The 16,608-nt window shown below is 38.4% G+C and overlaps 1 protein-coding gene across 1 annotated transcript in view; it reads right to left on the bottom strand.

The window, feature by feature from the left end:
* The window catches only part of KIAA0368 (KIAA0368 ortholog), a 106,812-nt gene that overhangs the window by 89,265 nt on the left and 939 nt on the right, over positions 1-16,608 (bottom strand). The gene's annotated exons all lie outside the window — the stretch shown is intronic.

Here is a 16,608-nt window from a genome sequence, read left to right as displayed (position 1 = left end):
GCCGGACACGGAAAAAGAAAAAAAAAAAAAAAAACAAACAAAGTTTCTAACTTACACTACTCATCAATCACAGGTGAGATGGAGGGCTCCGCTCACTGCAGTCGAGTTGACAGAGACAACACCATCTTGAACACTGCTGGCTGGTGCCATACCCCAATCCTTCTGCTCAACTCACCGGCAAAACAAATTGCATGTCCCCTACCCTGTCCCTGACCAAAAAGACACCAGACAGAAAATTATATTTTTAAATAAAATCCTGATGTTAACAAGATAGAATTTTGTGCCCAGAAAACAGAAAACATCTGGTAAACCGCACTAATGCCCACAAACTCAATACTGCAAAGACAGCAAGCCCCCCACAACCAAATATTCTCTACAGGCAACAGAGTTCTTCGTGAGCATCAAAATTCATATGGAATATGAATGGAACTGAATATGGAATAGCAAAAAGCCAAGAATAACTTTGATAATTTTCAACAAAAATGAGGTAGAAGTGGCCCTACCAGATTTCAAGACTTTTTATAAAGCTATAGTAATTAAGATTGTGTGAAGTAAAGAAAAATTCATATGGAATATGAATGGAACTGAATATGGAATAGCAAAAAGCCAAGAATAACTTTTTCAACAAAAATGAGGTAGAAGTGGCCCTACCAGATTTCAAGACTTTTTATAAAGCTATAGTAATTAAGATTGTGTGAAGTAAAGATACACAAATAAATCAATAGATTAAAACAGAGAACACGGTGTCAAATAAAACTAGAGGAGGTCATTGTTATGGACTAAGTTCCTGCACTAGGCCCCAAAAGACCAGACTAAAAAATCAAAATGGAGTCACCCCTGCTAAGGTCCACTTAGATTGTGCTCTGACCTGAGAAATCAGTAGAAAGAGATTAACAGCCAATTTCCCAAACGGGCTAGTTTAAATATTCACTAGGTATGATAATGAAGTTCCCTCTGCTTTAATCCTTACACAAGAATAACCTGACGATAACTAGTCAGTTATTTTTCCATTGTTCTGTCTTCCTGTCCCCACCATACAAGGAAAATAACTTTGAAATGACCAATTCACTTTTATTCTTTGTTTCTTCTTTCTTCAACCTTTTTCTGTCTATAAAACCAACCACCAGTACTCAGCTCATCGGAACACTTATTCTATTATATGGAATAACAATTCTAGAATCACAATAAAGCCAATTGAAATCTTTAAATACATTCTCATTTTGTTCTTTGACAATGGAAAGAGAACTGGTAATACATGGAAACTAGAGATTGACAAAAATGGCATTGAGAATCAGAGATCTCCATGAATCTTTAGGACCTGTCAGCTGGAGCAGTCTCCCTTCCTAGCCGTGGAAGAGCATATTCTTGTTTATTGGCAAAGCTTCCATCATTTAATTGGTATCAGATTCTGACTTGCACAAGTAACATTCTTCATAGTTAAAAACCTGGAAGGCACCAGGTTACTGAGCAAACTTTTCTCAGCTATTTTCAAATGTTCCTAGGAAGCTGAACTCATTGTTCCAATGAGTGATGAAAGCATCACAAGATATCAAGAAATCCAACATGACAATGAGTGAAGTTCTAATTCAACATCCTGCAGTGGATCACCAAACTTTTAAATCTTAGTTGGGGATATGGGCATTCCAAATAATGTTCTGGAAACTATCAGGGCACTATGTTTGACATAAGCCTGAGTTTTTAAATTAATATTTAAGGTGTTTCCTTGATATGATTAAATAAAACGCTTGATTCATGTTGGGGGGGGGGGAGAATCAGAGGAGAAAAAACAGACTACTCAACGAAATGTGGAAGAATTGTTTACCCATATAGAAAAAAATGCCCAAAAGATCACTTTTTGGTAAATTAATAACAAACGTGTAAAAAGCAAGATTTTAAAGCTTTTAAAAGAAAACTGAAAAGAAAAAATTAGAACTCAAACACAAAGCATAAAATGCTAATAAATTCAGATAAAACAAAAAACACACCATAAAGTAAAAAGATAAGCTATGAATAGCTGCAATATTTTTAACTAAAAACGAATTAAATAGAGAATACTTAGAGAACTCCTGCAAATCAAGAAAAAGCAAATCAATCCAATTTTTTTAAATGGACAAAGAATATAAGCAGGCAACTCAGAGAAGAGACACAAATACCAAATAACACATAAAAGGATGCCCAATCACACTAATCAGAAATATGCAAAATTAATACAACAATGACATATTATTTTGTACCCATCACTTCAGGAAAAAGAAATTAAAGTCTAACAGTACCAATTGTTGGCAAAGACCAGAAACAAACCAAAAGGAACTCCATTTCACTGTTGATGGGGTACACACTGATACAATCTCTGAAGAACAATTTTCTGGGACAGTCATCTCTAGTAAAATTGAGGAAGCACAACCTAGCAATTCTACTATTCAAAGCAGCCCATCTACAACTGTCACTAGTTAGCAAAGAGATAAGGAACACTTCTTCCTTTGCTGAAAAAGTTTTACACTAGAATAAGAAATGTTAAATAAATTCACAGTGTTAGTTGATTTACATTCTGATGCAAGTTCCTTCCTTATTTGCAAGAAATAATTCCCTAGTCCTCAGACCACACTTTGCATAACACTGTCCTGGGAAAAAACTCTCCCAGGGAGAAAGAAGCACAAGGAGGACACATGGTGAAACTGTTCATAGCCACAGGGTTATTGGTAAAAGCAAAAAAAAATAGAAATGACCTAAATAAAAATCAACAGGAGGATGGATAAAGAAATTGTGGTAGAGTCATACAACGGTAGAAATTTATAAACAAGAGTTACATGTCACATGGGCCAACAGAACTATATCTAAAAAATCTAAGATCAAACAAAGAAAGCAAGTTGCAGAAAGATATGTATGGTATGGTTCCACTCAGGGAAGTTTTTAAATGCAATATATATATTGCATATGATATATACATCACAGGAATGACCTCTGGGAGAGAAGAAGAGAAAGGGAGAGGAGGGGGGAGGAACAAACAAAAGGATAGGAAAACAAGATGGCAAGGAGTAACAAACAGGAATTTGACTGTATCTATAATGTTTACTTCTTTAAAAAAATAAAAGACTTGGGAGACTGTGGGGCTGATAACACAAAACTCAAGGTATTCTCCATACCAGCCAGCTGCCGAAAAAAAAAAAGCTAAAAATAAATAAATAAAAGACCTGAAGCTAACTGCACAAAATGTAAAGATCTGACAAAGATGGGTGGGACATACTTACGTGTTCATAAGATTACCATCCGTACTTCTCTTCATACTTAAAATATTTCATTATTTTTAAAAAGACACAAATACCATAATAATTCTATTTTATGATATAACTATTTTAAAAAGAAAATACATTAGATTTTTCTTCTTTATACTTTTATGTACTTTCCAAATATTCTTCAGCAAATTATATTCTAATTAAATATTCTTATATATTCAGCAAATGTATTTTAATTAAAAAATACATTTCTTTTTTAATTAGAAAAAATAGTACACAGAACAAACTTTTAAAAGGAATCCATGTCTCAAAGATAAAGGAAAAATATGGAAGAACAAAAAAAAAATCAGTTGTTCTCAAAGGAAAAGTATCAAAAGTATCAAAACCTTGGGGCCGGCCCGGTGGCGCACTGCTACAGTGCGCCGCTTGCAAGCGCGGCGGCGCTCCCACCGAGGGTTCGGATCCCACATACAGACCGGTTCCCGCTCACTGGCTGAGCGAGGTGCGGGCGCGACACCGAGGGTTGCGATCCCGTTGCCGGTCCCGGTCCGGTACGGGCGCGACACTGAGGGTTGCGATCCGTTGCCGGACACAAAAAAAGACAAAAAGGAAAAAAAAAAGTATCAAAACCTTGAGAATCTTAAATCCCAAAACAAAACAAAAAACCAATTTCCAGTTTAGATCAGTGAACTATTAAATTTAAGTAGGAAAAAAATCTACTAAAAATATAAATATATTCATTTACTCCCCTTTAAATAATTCTCTAATTCATATTATTTATGTCTTTCGTTTATCTAAAGACAAAGGAACCCTCCCTCCTATTGCCCCCACAAGGAAGAAATGACCAGTAAAGGTTTAAGGAGTTCATTACAGTATTATTCACCTTTATCCGCTGATATTTCAGAAAACATTAAATTATTCCTGAGACATAAAACTGTCCACATGAATCACTCATTCTTCAGATCTCTCAAAAAAATACAACTTTGACTTCTGAGTTAAGGAGGAAAACCTTTTTTCTCACAAGACTAGAAAAGGGAATATACCTACAATCACTGGTTTTCACTCACATCATTACTTGTAGGAAAAAAAATGTTAAAAAAAAAAAAAAAAAAAAAAGAAAAAGCAATAAATCAGTTTCCTTAGATCTATCACCTTTTCAGGACAATCTGAACATCAAAACATTCCTTAGAAAGTACGCAAAAAAAAAGTTAAAAAAAAAAAAAAAAAAAAAAGAAAAAGCAATAAATCAGTTTCCTTAGATCTATCACCTTTTCAGGACAATCTGAACATCAAAACATTCCTTAGAAAGTACGCAAGAAAAGTACACATTGTCAAAAAGAATAAGGAAAGGACTATATTCAAGGTAGTGACTACTCCTTTGTGATAGAATTTCAGGAGATTCTTTTGTTTACTTCTATGTCATTACTAATTTACTTCATGAGCATGAATTACTTGTGTGAATTAGAAAAAGAAAATGGTTATTTCTGGGTGACAGATTTCAGATTTTTTTTTAAGGTTGCTTAAATTTTCTACAAAGGGAGGGAGTTAGGGAGAAATTGGTAACTGGCCACAAAAAATGTATACTTTGTGTAATAATAAAACATAAATAAATAAAAATTTTACACACAAAAAAAATTTTCTACAAAGAACATTATTTTTTCTGAATATGAAAGTAAATTTTTAAATTTAAATCAGGTTAGGGGCTGGCCGTTTGGCTCAATTGGTTATAGCGCAGCCTTGTAACACCAAGGTCAAGGGTTCGGATCCCTGTACCAGGCAGCTGCAAAATAAAATAAAATAAAATAAAGCTTGAAATACAGGCTATTTTAAGATCTGTCAAGTTACCATGGAAATGTATGACTTATTAGAATACTTCACAAGGAAATATTCTTCCTAATGCCATTTACTTTCTTCTGACTCATATATGTGTAAGCATATCACAGTCACAAAATTTCACTTTGTGGTCTTTTGAGCCTTGGAAAAACATTGTGAGGTACAGAGACTGTTTGAACTTAAAGTTGAATAACTGGGGCTGGCAAGTTAGTTTAGTTGGTTAGAGCACAGTGTTATAACACAAAGTCTGGGCTCGGATCCCCATTCAGGCCAGCCTCCAAAAACAAAAACAAAAAAAGTCTGTTCCTCTACAGATGAATATAGTGGGACTCACAACCTGACTGACCTGCCAAAGATCACCAAGCTAATAAGACACAGAATCAGAAGTTGAACCCAGGGAGGTTTTAACCCTCCAGGTGCACACTAGAACACAGTACCTCCCTCTAAACTATTACTTGTTGAATGAAGTAGGTAATATTAGCCCCAATTTACAGATGAGGAAACAAAGCCTAGAAAAAATCATGTTGACCAAGATTACAAAATTAGTAAGTGGCAGGGCTAAGCTGCAAGCCCTAGGCAGACTACCTCCAAACACAATGCTCCTTCTACCATGCTAAATTACAGCATGGTGTCAGCAGAGGAAGTGGAAAATACTAAATCTTATTAGACAGCTATGTACAACATGGCTTTGTACCTGGCCACAGCCAATGTGTCAAGGATGGGTCCCTGACACAATTCATCCCTTCCCCAGGTATTCAGAATTGGGACCAAAGGGTCAAGACTCCTTTGAGTGACTGGACCTGTAAGAGTAAGCTAGAAGATACGATATGGGCATCTTCAGCCTAACCAAGGAGCACAAAATCAGAGGAAGTAGGTCTTAAGAAAGAATGGCATGGAGGCACAAAGAGGAGAAGCTGAAGAAAATCTGGATAACTTCTAGTCCTTCATTCCAAACTCCTTTTAAAGGCCTCTTTTGGTACCACAAGACTTCCTGATTCCTTATGGGAGCCCCATTTTTGCTTAAGCCAGCCTACAACTGGGTCCAAATACAAATGGAAGGTCTTTGCCAAGAAAAAAAAGATATATATACTTCCATAAGAATCCATTAAAAAAATAAGCAGCTATCACACACTTAGGCTGAATACCAGATCAGGCAGGGAGTCCTTCACAAGATTAGGCCAATCTAGCCCCAAAGGACTTAACCACACATCCAGTCACTCCCCAACAGCCATATACCAATAGCTTCTTTAATGTACAGTAAATTCTCCTGGCCCAATTCTTTTGACCAAGCAAGTCACTCAACCAGGAATACTCTCCCATCCTCTCCAGACTACCCTCCTCTTTCTCTGCACCTCCAAATCCATCCCATTCAAGGTGCAGCTCAAATACGACATGCCACACACACACCCCCATCCTGGCCACCTTTTCTGTATCTCTCCTGGCACACTTATCTTTTGCTGTATATTATAGAATTGCCCAGTCTACCTACACCTTCACAGCAATTTGAAGTGTGATTTGAATCTGACTCCACCTGACTATATACTCGTTCGTCTCATCTACCTCCAGTTCCCCAAGTTGAGAACCTATGACTTAGTCTCTTTGTATCCAAGCACTTAGTGTCTTGCAGAGTAGTTACTCAAATACCTGCTGAGCGCATGAAATATCAATTCCTCATGCACTAGAAAAGCTATTTAAAAGTGTATACTTCTAATATTTATAGCAAGGGGAAGGAGGGGGATTGGTGATAATTTATAACACTGGCATCAGAATCTCTTGGAAACCAGACTGTATATTTCTGGTATCATAACAATTGCCTAGAGGTTTTCAAAAATGAAAAGGTGAGATTCCTTAAGGTCTGACTGTGTGGCAGAACTGTTCTGCTCCAAATCAGGAGGGGTGCAGTAGTTACTGCAGAGAGAAGTAGAGTAGGAGAAAAGAAAAAGACAAAGAGGGAGAGGGAACCAGTGAAAGGGCAGAAAATCAAGTGTTCTTAAGGCAAGGCCTTTCCCTATGACTCATCACATCTTCAAGAGTTACCTCCTGAAATGCTTGAGAAAGGGGGGGAGGGGGGGAGAGAGAGAGAGAGTGTGTGTGCGTGTGTGTGTGCGTGTGCGTGTGTGAACCAGTGAAACAGGTGGGTTTTGCGTCCTAGCTGACATGGGTGGAACCAGAGCAGCATTTTCAGAAATGGGAGCCCAGAGGCTAAGGGACTACATTAGAGGAAATTCATAAAAATTGCAAGTGACAGGTTGGAGGGTAGGGAAGAGAAGGAGCACTTCTGGACTCTGACAATCCCTTCAATTAGTAGCTAGAGACTAAAACTATGAAGAATAAGGAAGCCCTGGCTGGCATCCAGAGTTTGTGTGTAATAGTCAATACTTACTCATATTTTCTGGAAGATCAATCCTGTGAATTATAAATCTAACCAGATACTAACTGGTAGTTAAAGTGCAATTCATCTACTGATTCCTAAATATAATTTCAATTCACTGAATGCCACTCTGATATTTGGCAAAATCCAAATGAGGCCAGCAGGATGCTTCTTTAGGAATTAATGTCTAGAAATGTGATCTCTACTACTATGTTTTTAAATACAGGTTTGCCCCCACCTCCAGCCTTTTTTTAAGGAACTCCTTAAATGCAAATGTACTTGAAAGGAAAATGTCAGGCAGTCCAGCAGTAAACACATACATAATAAGTTGGGAGTGGGGAGAAGATCCACTCCCAGAAAGGAACAATCCATCACAGTTCCTGCAGGATTGCCTCCCTTCAGCCAGTGCTGTCCAGGGGAGGGCAATGAGGTCCTGAGCAGGAGGCCTCTGCTGATGTAGTAGTCCCTGCTAGTATCCCTGCCCACTAGAACTAAGGCAATCAGATCAAATGTACAATAGTTAAGATCAACCCAAAGCAGCTAATTACTTAGATGAACAATGCTCATTTGGATGTGTAAACTCTAGAATGTTCTTTAAGTCACTATTTAAATCCCAGCATTTGTGGTTTCACCTGCTTGACTTCAATATATAAAAATGACATTAACACATCACAGGCCCAAAAGTTCTAAGAGTTAAAGAATCTAGGAGGGAATAAATAATGTCCTCATGACTCTTCTAAACAATTCTTTGAACCTCCTGATTCTCTATTTCTCTACACACCTAAGAAATAAAGATATGTGAAACAGAAAAAATAAACCAAAATTTATTCTAAAGTTGAACTCTGTTTTATAAAATATTTCATCCCTCAAAATTCCACCTAAATAAATTAAGGCATCATATACCATATCAGCAATATGCTCATATATACCAAAAAATAGAATATATGGCAGGAGGAGGGAATCCAATAGTTAAATTAGAAGATAGCAATACATTTTGGATTGAAGCTACAAAATCTCAGGCATTCACTGGATACTGAGCCCATGATACCAGAGAATTACAATCGGAATTTACAGAATTTCAATCAGAGACCCAACCAACATCATCCAAGAGTGAAACTAACACCATACTCTTGTTCTGCTTCAGAATGAAGCAGAATTCAGTGATTTTTTTAAAATCACACTGCATGTCAAAATGGCTGAATTAGGAATATCCAACTGCCATCATGATGCCTCCTTCAATACCTCTTTTCACAAATAAAACAATTAACTCCAAAGTGATATTCCTGGAGCATGTAAAATCACTTGTTGTGGTTGTGGTAGACAATTTTACTTGTAAATTATCACCCATTGTCTTTTCCTGTGCACACTGCGAAGTAACATTTTCAGATTTTATATTTTTTTCTTTCTTACTTTTTTAATTTTTTATCATCACAGAGAATAGAGGCTTCAGGCACATACAAACTAACATGAACTTCACTGATTCTCTCAGGATAGCTAGAAGAGGAAAAAAAAAAAAAACCATAAAGTAGTTGAGGGGAAATCGGTACCTGATAACCTATGCATTTTTAAATGCTGCTACAAAAAAATGTACACATCCTAAGGAACTAAATCTACTAACCTCTACAATCAATGTGATACATGGTTTATCCAATCTTGACAAAAATCCTCTGGATCACCAATGGTATGTTCATCCACTCGTACATATGCAATTGTATAAAGAATCTATTATTTAGAACACCAAAAAAATACAATTAAAAGATTTATATGCATAACTACCATTTTAAGAGAAAATTAGCACTTTTCATTTCTTGCTAAGATCTTTGATGCCCTGCTTTGCAAATTCAGAATGAGGGGAAAAAATTACAGTGATTACAAAATTTCAGAAGGAATAAGGAATATGCTAATGCTTCAAAAAATACATTGATAATTATTCACTGAAGACTACAAAAACTCCAATACCAAAACAACACGTATTTTATCATATATGTATATATATGCATATATATCATAAACATATAAAATCTTACATTAAAATTAAAAGAAAGTCTGTGAATGACACAATAGTTTTATAAGAAGAGTGTTTGTGAGTATATATACATGTTATTAATACATTACAAGTGACAATGTAAATGGTTAATAGTCGCAACCCTGGTATCCTCTGACCTTTCGGCATTCCTTGTCTCTTTCCCTGCCTCTTCTTTGTCTTCTTCTCATCCCTACATATGTGTAGCCCCCACATGGCTGTCCCCTGGACAATCTGTCCATTCCCATGACTTCACCATCATTCCCATACTCTCCCAAGCTCCAAAACAGAAGTTCCTACACACCTGCAACCCTTGTGCCAAGCACTATGCCAACTTCTTAACGTGCATTATCTCTTCCCATTCTCATAACAATCCTGTAAGATAGGTTTTGTTATTATCCCATTTTATAGATGAGAAAACCAAGACTTAGAAGTTAGGTACCTCGTTTAAACATTCAAAATTGGCTCTGACTCCAATTCCAAAGGTTTTAGCCACTACTCAAAACAGTCTCCCTAAACAACTCAACATGGGTGCCTCAATAATTCAACCCATTCGTTCAACATATAATTTATTTGTTGAACACAAACCTGTTGTCTCTTTTCTCTACTTCCACTTCCCTACATCTGTCTAAAGGCTATACTCTCCCCTATTCCTCCACCTCCCAGACTCTCAGGTTAAAGTTTTAGAATCATCTCTAACTCCTCCCTCTCTTTAATAACCGTCATCTACTTGGCCAATAATTTCTGCCTATTTTAGGGATTCTAGATTACATTACCACCTTGCCAAATCCACTTCCACTATCCCAATTCAGACCCTAAATTTCTTTTACTCGGCCACTGTGACAGCCTCCTAATTGGTCTTGCTGCTCATGGTCTCTGGATCCTTGCAATCCATGTTACACCACTGCACCTGTTACCCTTATACAACAGCTCTACTCATTTTACAGCCCTGCTTAAAAGCCTTTGATGATTCTCTACTGTCTAGAGAACAAACTCCAAACTACTTGTATTGGCATTCCTACGTCACCCTGGTCCCAACCTATCTCCCAGCATCATCTGCTATTGCCCCACACCAAAAATAATAATAACTTGTACTGAGCTTGTTTATACAGGACATTTTCACATGCACTAATTCTAGCAACACTATGACTGTTTGTTTTTATCCCAGTTTTATGAGAAAGAAACTGAGACCTGGGAAGATATAGTAATTTGCCCAAGATCCCAGACCATAAAGGCAGCTTATGCCAAGACTCAAACTCCAAAGTTTATCTCCTTTCCCAGTACTTCACACAGCATTCCCATTCCATTTATATCAGATTTACTCAATTTTTTTCTGAAAATGCACATATTTTCCTACTTCCATGTCTCAGCTCAAGCTACTATTCCTTTAGCCTGGAATGCTATTCTCATTCCTTTAGGTTTCCAAAGAACTGTTAGGCATTTTTCACATCATGCTTCATATTAGTCATTTATATTTATATGTAAATTGGTCTCTGTGCAGAATTATAAGCCCTCTGAGGACAGGACCATAAATTATTCACTCAATTTTAAAAGTCTGCTTATTGAATTGGAAAATGTGTGGGTAAAACAAGCCATATAAGATGGCAAACAGGAAGGCAGAGATTGGCCAGGACTGAAACAAGAGATCAGCAACTGGGATCAAACCACCTGAGTACACTGGCAGTGCCTACGATTTTAACATCTATCTTCTAAACAAGGTCAATGCCCCAGTGCCAACTATTCTCATTGACATTCGCCTTTATTAAATATTACAGTTTACTGACAGCATAATTCAAAACAGAATTGGGTGAAAGTAAAAGATTAGAAGTTGTTAGAAAAAAATAGAAATACCATTGTCATTTTCCATTTTAACCTTTCTATTTGGTTAAGTAACCAAAATTTAAATGATACATGCTTGCTTAGACTTTCTACAAAGATCAACTGACAGCATGTATGCCTATCATTAAAGTGATCATTTCTTTGGGGCTACTTCTGTATGTCCACAGAATCACATTCAACCACACAGCTACACATAACCTCCCACATTTCATCCTACAAAAGAGCCACTAGTATTCCTGACACCAGCAGAGACTCTCTCTGAAAATATCTGACATGTTGATTATCTGGCCAACTTTTGCAAGTGAAGTTTCCCATAGCTACCTCAAATGCTCAAATTGAACAGTGCATGCTTTAAGTTTACAGGCTATTGCTTCTTCATGAGTTGTCTTTATCCCAACTAAGATAATTCCTACAGATTCTAAGGGTGCCTTATAATTACATAGCCCAGAATACGAAACCATTAAACAGATGACCAGGTGAAAAGTCTCAAATGCTTCTTTCCCTCTATCAGAAATCTCTCTACCCGCTGGCAAAATATAACTACAATGTCAACTTTTCCATGAAGTGGCAGAGGATAATATTAGAAGAAAAATTATCCACATGCCTGCATTGAATTTCATATTATTCACAACCCTAAATATAAAGAAAGAAAACTACAGACTCTAACCTTAAGTAATTTACAAACTAGTTTTCAGAACTGCCTTTAACACAGTCAGAACTGTTCTCTTTTTTGGCACCTTACCCAAAAATCTAGTATGTTCTGTTCAACAAACATTAGAGTATTACCACATTTTAAACACTAGAGGAGATTCTTCTAGATACTAGTGAGACATAAGATTCTTCTAAAAGCTATCTGCATCTTGTTATAAACTGTACATTCTCCCTTATAGGGAGGATAAGACCGTGGTAGATCAGAATTAGATAAATTTTGGAATTTGAGAATCTGAGTACAAACTCTGTATGAGGGGAGCTCCACCATTGAGACCATAGTAGTACCAAACTCACAGGGTTGTTGGAGGATTCTATCAGTTAATATGTACAAAGCAATTAGAACACATAGTAAGCCCTCAATAAACATTAGTTTTACTATTATCCTATTATAAACACCTAACTCAAAGTGAGAATTACGTAAGGTTTATGAAAGGATAGCAAATTCTAACATATCTCAACCCAAAATTATGCTGCCTACCTTTTAGCAACTTTCATGCCCAATGATGCTACTCTAAAAAAGAAATAAATAAATAAAAGAGAAACATAAGACTCAGTTCTGCTTCTCAGAAGCTCCTGCAAAGTACAGTAGCAGATATAACTGAAAGTGGCCATGGATTTAATTTAAATTGATATGATATGTGTATTACTTCAAGTCCAAAGGTAAAAAATGTTGATCTGAAATCTATAGAAATGCAGTGTTCACAGCTACACATCTCAAAAAACAGACCTGGGAATCATAGATGGTATTATCCATATCATATAATTATACCTTTTGGTCCTTATATATCCATTTACAGATATTTATCCTCTTCCTTGATAGCATTATAATTCCTTTGGTGGACTTTGGTGTTTCTTTTGTACCCAACAGCAATGGAAAGTAGCGAATAGTTGGATTAAAGTAACATCTCGCTGTGACTCTAGCAATGCATCTGATTTGAACTTTTCATCAGCATGAACACACCGACTATGGTAAATAGAGGTAATATGGCCTAAAGATTGGTTATGAACGCATACTAGAGTCTGAGACACCTGGGATCCCATTCCAACTCTGCCCCTTACTAGCTACAGGACTCAGGGGAAGGACATAAGAAGCCTTTTTATTACTCCATAAAACAGCAATAATAATTCTACCTCCCTCCTAGGATTCTTCTGAGAAATAAAAGAATATATACAAATCATTTAAAATAATGCTGGTGCTGAAATATTTAGGGGGAAAGTGTGAAGGCATCACCAATTTACTCTGAAATACATCAAAAAAAGATGGAGTCAGTACTTAATGCCACTGAACTTAAAAATGGTTAAGATGGTAAATTTTATGTTTTGTTTATTTTACCACAATTTCTTTTAAATAAAGTAAAAAAGAAAATTGTTAATTTGAAAAAAATCAGACTGAAAGAGGAACAAACACATATGATAAAGCGATTCAACTATCAATGGTAGAATCTAGGCAGTAGGCATATGAACATTCATTTTCAACTTTCCTTTTGTTTGAAGATTTTCACAATAAAGTGTTATGGGCAAGAAAATAAAGCTGGTATCGACTACATTATTTTATTATCATCCACTAGTCAGAAATAATAGCAAATATTCAAACAATTACCTCCTTTTTTAGGGTGGAATTTTTAAAAGCACCTTTTACCAGCCATCTCCCCTTTCACTATAGCCATTCTAAAACTAAAAGTGATTTATTTGAAACCTCTTAACCAGTATATTATGTATGTGTCAAGTTAAGTTATCCTAAGGTACCAACTGCCAAGTATTTAATCTCCCCTGAAGAAATACAGAAACCAAGTCAACAGATACCTGTGACCGATGATCAATGATTTGACCAAAGAAATCAATGAAAAAGCAAGGATTAGAATTTGTTCATAACTTTTCCATTAGCTGCTAAAGTACTTAACCAGAAGTACTACCAGCAACTTAACAGGTACCTGATGCACAGTAGCAGACTGCATATACACAAATACTTCAGCCACTTTAGAATGACATCCAATTCTTCCCCTAGTTTTGTTTCCCATTCCTACTAGTAATTCAGATTTTAATGTGTTTAGTGCTACGACAGGAACTCAGATATCATGCAATACGTCAACTTAAAAAATCAGATCACCTCACACCCATTAGGATGGTTACTACTGAAAAATACAGAAAATAACAAGTGTTGATCAGGATATGGAGAAACTGGAACCCTTGCGCAATTTTGGTGGGAAAGCAAAATGGTACGCCCACTATAAAAAACAGCATGGCAGGGCCGAGCCAGTGGCGCACTCGGGAGACTGCGGCGCTTCCGGGTTCGAATCCTATATAGAGATGGCCCGTGCGCTCACTGGCTGAGCGCGGTGCGGCTGGTCTCAAAAAGGACAAACAAAAAAAAATAAAAATAAAAATAAAATAAAAATGGGCCGGCCTGGTGCCAGTGCGCCCCTTGGGAGCACGGCGGCGCTCCCGCTGAGGGTTCGGATCCCATGTGGAGACCGGTTCCCCCTCATTGGCTGAGCGCGGTGCGTACGCAACACCGAGGGTTGCGATCCCATTGCCGGTACGGTCCCCGGTACGGCACGACATCCCGTTACCGGTCAGTAAAAAAGACAAAAAGGAAAAAAAAAAAAAACAGCATGGCAGTTCCTAAAAAAAATTAAAAACAAGGGCCGGCCCTGTGGCGCACTCGGGAGAGTGCAGCGCTTGGGAGCACAGTGGCACTCCCGCTGTGGGTTCAGATCCTATATAGGAATGGCCGGCGCGCTCACTGGCTGAGCGCGGTGTGGGTGACACCAAGCCAAGGGTTGTGATCCCCTTACCCGTCACAAAAAGGAAAAAAAAAAAATTAAAAACAGAATTACCACATGATCTAGCAATTCCATTTCTGGGTATATATCCAAAAGAATTGAAAGCAGAGTCTCAAAGATATATTTGTAAACCCATGCTCATAGCAGCAACACTCCCTAATGTTTAAAATGTGGAAGCAACCCAAGTGTCCACAGACAGATGAATGGATAAGATGCGGTCTATACATGCAAGGGAAGGAAATTCTGGCACACACTACGACATGGATGAACCCAGAGGACATTATGCTAAATGAAATGAACCAGGTATAGAAAGACAAGTACTGTATAATTCCATTTACCCAAGGTACCTAGACTGGTCAAAATCATAGAGACAGAAAAGTAGAAAGGTGGTTGCCAGGGGTTGGGGGGGGAAGGAAGGAATGAGGAGTTGTTGTTTAATGGGTATAAAGTTTCAGTTCTGCAAGATGAAAAGAGTTCTGGAGATGGATGGCAGTGATGACTGCACAACAGTGTGAATGTACTTAATGCCACTGAACTGTATATTTAAAAAAGGCTAAGATAGTAAATACTATGTGTATTTTACCATAATAAAAAAATGTGAAAAATAAAAATCAGGGAACTGATCTCAGAAAGCCTGGGGTGCTCCTACTTGGAAGTGACAGTCAAGCAGTCAACTGTGGGTATGTGCCCATGTCTACGTCTAACCACACCATGAGACCTTGTCTACTCTGACTCTCCATCGTGCCCAGGGTCACACCAAGTGTTTACTTCAGCTTCAAAAAGAGCAAACAGTACTCCTGCTCCACCAGTTCTGTGTCAAAGCAGCAAGGAACTTAATCTCTCCAAACCTGCCTCCTCTTTAAAACAGGATAACTCCTACCTACCTGCCTCATAAGGCTGTTATGAGGGTAAAAGTGAGATCATGTATATAAAAGTACCTTTAAACTGCCAAGCACCAAAGAAGTATAAATTATGTTTATAACTACTTTCATATGGAAATTCAGAAGGGGCTTTAACAACACAAGCTTCTCAAAGCTTGCAACACCTCACCCAAGCTTCCTTCCATTTAAAACTCACATCATCTCCAAATAACACCTTTCTTGTTTTTGTCATAAACTGAAGAGCAGCATGGGAGGGGGGTAGCCCTCAAACAACCTAAAGCATTTCAACTAACCTCCCAAAAGGCAATCAGATATTATCTTACGTGTGCCATGAAAATTCAGTATTTGTAACCCCAGCGTGGGCCTGCGGCACCCCGGAACTACACTTCCCACAAAGCATCGAGGCAAAAATGGGCGGCGAGTGGGGCGCCCCGGGATTCAGGGTGACCACCGCTCTCCGCGAACGTGGGTCGCCGTCCCCTGGAAAACTGCAGTGTTCACAGTCGAGTGTGCACCGACTCTCCTTTCTGAAAGCACTGTCACCCCGGGGTTTCTCCTGAGGTTGGCACGGCGGCCCTTTCTACCCACCCCCACCCTCCCTGCTCTATCCGAGGGTCACCGCCTATTCGTGACCTCTCCGGTGACTTCTAGGGTGTCAGAATGGCACCTTCTTCCCCTTCCCGAAAGCTCCCTAGAACTCGCCCAACAGTCGGGACCAGGGGCCCTGGCGGGGTCAGATGGGACGGGCGGACACCGCACGCCACCTCGGGTCTCCGGCCCATCCGCCAACCCAGGCACCACGGGCAGGGGGCTGGGCTCCCCCCACCCCCGGGCCGGGGCGGATCGCGGGCAGAAGTGGCTCCGCCCGGGGCTCCGGTTTCAATTTCGCAACGTGACGGTGCAAACCTGAGGCCTACAAACGCCGGCGGCGGCG

The sequence above is a fragment of the Galeopterus variegatus genome, unplaced genomic scaffold (genome assembly GCF_000696425.1).
Source record: "Galeopterus variegatus unplaced genomic scaffold, G_variegatus-3.0.2 Scaffold3077, whole genome shotgun sequence".
Lineage (NCBI taxonomy): Eukaryota > Metazoa > Chordata > Mammalia > Dermoptera > Cynocephalidae > Galeopterus > Galeopterus variegatus.
The sequence above is the reverse complement of the archived record's forward strand: the minus strand, read 5'-3'. Positions and strand labels throughout refer to the sequence as shown.